The sequence below is a fragment of the Geospiza fortis genome, unplaced genomic scaffold, assembly GCF_000277835.1.
Source record: "Geospiza fortis unplaced genomic scaffold, GeoFor_1.0 scaffold190, whole genome shotgun sequence".
NCBI classification, from domain to species: Eukaryota; Metazoa; Chordata; class Aves; order Passeriformes; family Thraupidae; genus Geospiza; species Geospiza fortis.
The window spans coordinates 1,716,482-1,720,076 of NW_005054328.1; the positions used below are offsets into that span (position 1 = coordinate 1,716,482).

The 3,595-nt window shown below is 45.2% G+C and overlaps 1 protein-coding gene across 5 annotated transcripts in view; it reads right to left on the bottom strand.

The window, feature by feature from the left end:
* The window catches only part of FILIP1 (filamin A interacting protein 1), a 101,900-nt gene that overhangs the window by 20,426 nt on the left and 77,879 nt on the right, over positions 1–3,595 (bottom strand). The window contains exon 1 of one of the 5 annotated variants that reach the window (XM_031057128.1): positions 3,448–3,532. The exons of the other annotated variants lie outside the window; for them this stretch is intronic. The gene's annotated coding sequence lies outside the window, so the exon portion shown is untranslated. Of the gene's footprint in view, positions 1–3,447; positions 3,533–3,595 lie in introns of those variants that run through there. 5 annotated transcript variants of the gene reach the window in all.

Below are 3,595 nucleotides of genomic sequence, written 5' to 3' on the forward strand. Positions count from 1 at the left end.
GACTGCAAGGTGAGGTTGTCCCCTCTTGACCCTCACAGCACATTCGCTGCTATCAGGCTTTTCATCTGACTGCTGCTGCTAATGTTTGCTAAGCAACAACGATCTACGTGGGCTCCTATGCAACACTAAAAGCCCTTAGACTCCCAGCACCTGGTCTTCAATGTGTTAGCCAGAGCAACTGCACACTGGATTGTCAAGAGGCTGAAAGCACCTGCATTCAGGATCAAAATCAAAACAAACAAAACCTTTAGTACTGAAACACTTGATACAGCCAAAACACTGACAATCCAACAATTTGATACCCCCCCAGCCTGCATGTGGTATCTTGGTTTGTGTGTTTTTAGAAACAGAAATGAGAAATATTTGGACGCAACTGGATAACCTGCACTCATCAGTAAGAGTCTCAGGGGTTTGGCTGAATCACCCCAGAATGAAGCACACAGATGTGCTCCAGCTCCCTGCCCTCGTTACCACAGGTACCATGGCAAAGCCTGCAGCCCGAGTCAGTCCCTGAATACACAACCTGAATACACAGTCATTGCTGCCATGGGGATCCTGGTGGTCTCTCCCTCTCCTTACCATCTGTCCTCCCCACAATATCTGAGGAACAGGTCCAGTACTCAAGGCAGGCACATTACCCCTTGCAGCACTGTATAAATAAGCAGCAAACCCTCAGGTATGATGACCGTGTGCAACTGTTCACTGCCTCAGCTGCAAACAAACACCCCAGGATGCTGCTGCTCCCATTCTGTTCTATAAAGAAAGATACCTGACTGGCATGGTGCAGGATGCTGGAGTACAGAAGCTACTGCTGCAAGCTGACATGGTCCTGCTGCACAGGGAGCTGCCTCTCCTGGATCCCCACCAGCCTCAGCTGTTCACAGCCACACCAGGCAGTGCTGGGGCAGCAGGAGAGCTCTGTTGGCAGCCGTGCTGGGAAGGCAGGAGCCTGAAAACTTTCAGCAATCAATCTCAGTTGCAGAAAAAGCAGACATTGGACTGAAGGAAGAAAAACTATAGAATTAGTTTTAACAACTCTGATGAATGGTGTGCTGGAAGTAGCTAGCAAGGAAGATGTAGGAGGGGATGGGCAATAACCAGGCTCTCCCTCTCCTCCTGCCTTTACGTTTGGTGCTGAACTGTTTCACTGCACAGTCCTTCTGCTTCCCCTTCCCTCCTCCAAGCTATGAATCAATCAACAGAAGTGCAGTGGGATGCTGACAGCTACAGCTCTATCCCTTCAGTGATGTGGCTTCATTTCTTTAGTCATGGCTCCTCTCAAAAAAACATCCTCTCAAAGAAACATCCACTTCCAAGTGTTTAAAACAGAGTATGCAAAAGCAAATTTATTATCCCCAAACATTTATTGAAAATCCTACCTATTGAAAATCCCTTTCTGTTTGTACTTCCAGTAAGATGAGAAAACATCACAGGTACTCATACAACATCACAGGTACACCACCTCTAGCATAGAAACAGGCACTCACCCACACAAGGAAATCCTGGGTAAGCAGGGCAAGCCAGATGATGCCCTGAAAGCCCATAAACTGCTCCCATGGTGTGCATACACATCAACATTTCAGCACCACAGTTCAGCTGTGTTGGCCTGTTTTAGCCCCCTGCTCTGCAAACAAACAAAGCCAAGCTTCCCAAGGTGTCTCCCAGTGTTTAATAAAGCTCTCAAAGGAAGGGCTAATGTAGAAGGCAATCTGGAGAAGTGGAGAGCTATTTCTCCTGCTATCAAAACTGGCAGCAGGAGGAACAGCAGTTAGAAGAAAGAGGATGGAAAGGAGTCAAGCAGATAAGGTCTCTAGGGGACTTTATTAATTGAGTTCATACACAGCCTGGAGACCCACAGAGTTTCCCACTGCTGCTCTAGCACAAAGACATGTGACTTCCCACTCCTGTAGTACCTTCCTTTGTCATTTACATTCCAAAAGTCTGTTGCTACGGGGTGTAATGACTTCTATCCCATTTCACGGATGGCCAGTAAGTGGGGGTTAAGGCAAATACATTAATGAGGACTTGGTCACTCTAAGGATCAGATGACTGAGGGCTGATGAAGGCTGCTTCCTCCTGAGGGGCCAACAGCATTTCTCTGCCACTCACACAGCAATCCCAAGGGAATTTCCACTGGGAAAGCAAATGTCTTTGTAAACTCATCTTTCCACTTCAAACCCAAAATTTGCTACTGTACATGCAGAGTTAGAGAGACTGGACAACTTCCTAGTGGTAGCTAGAAAGCTGCTGCCCATTAAGTGATGCAAGAGTCTGTAATCCCAGGACAATGAAAACCAGCAAGAGGTGGTTTAACTCAATAAAGGAGTTCCTTTTTTTTTTTTAATCTGTTTAATGTACAACAGCTGATTTTGAAGATTATTTCTACAGCCACTGGGAAACCCTCCACATGTCAGGACTATTTCCCAGTGCTTCCATGTTTGGGGCCAGGCTGAGATACTCAAAAGGCTGAATTTTGCTAGTTCTGAGTACTTACAACTTGAGCTGAAGTCAAAGAGAGCCAAAAGGTGGTCAGGCTCTCTAGGAAACAAAACAATAGGGCCTAAGACTTAAATTAGGTGATTAGGTCACACTTTCGAATCATCAGCTTCACTACTTCCCATGCATCCATCTCAACTGGGAGAAGAAATATGTAAACGAGATCAGATCCCATGGCAAGAAAGAGAATAAAGCACATCTGTATTACTTTTCTCCTTACTATCCATTACATTTTAAAGGTAAGGAATGAGAAAAATGTTTGAATGACCTTACTACAGAACTTTCCAACTTCTTGTTCAGTTTATCACAGGGTCAACTCTGAAAACAAACACAAGCTTGTTTAAAAAAGTTCTAGTAAACCTAAAGACAATTTTTTGTGGCTACCTAATGTACAAACTCAAAGTGTAAAAAAGTGCATGCTCTTCATTGCTGAAGAACTGAATTAACTTTGGAAAGTGATTGTATCAAACTATATAACAAAAAAATTAATATTCTTGCTACTTCTAAACTACATGATAGTTTCTAAAATACACTGAAAGTAAAGGAAATGTTTTCTTCCTTAGGAGGACACATTGCTTGTAATCTACAACAGTTTATCTTCTGTTTCTAACACTGATTTTGAAAAAATTGAAATCCAGTTTGCCGAAATAGTTCATTTGTGTTGAAAGTGTCTTACTCCAACTGAGCAGTGACTGAAGGCAGTATTTTGGAATACGAACACTTACTAAATTCAGTGTCCCCCCACCCTTCCAGCACACTGGTCACGTAAGAAAAACACTAAAGATCTTTAAGAACAAAACCCGACCGACAGCCTTTCGGACTACACAACAGTATCGTCCACATTAATTCCGGAGTTTAGAGGAGGGGAAGGGGGATGCACAGAAAGCAGGCACGCAGTACCAGACAGCGAAGACGAAGCAGCGTTCAGCTGAGAGATGAGAATTGCCAAACCTGTCTCCGGGCTGCGGTTATCCTTGCCTGACCCCTCGGTGCGCGGTTCGGGAGGGGGAACCGCACAGCACAGCCCCACCAGGTGCACCTTCCAAGGCTCCAGCCCAACGCTACATCAGCCTCGGCCGCTCGGCGCTGTCCTGTTCCG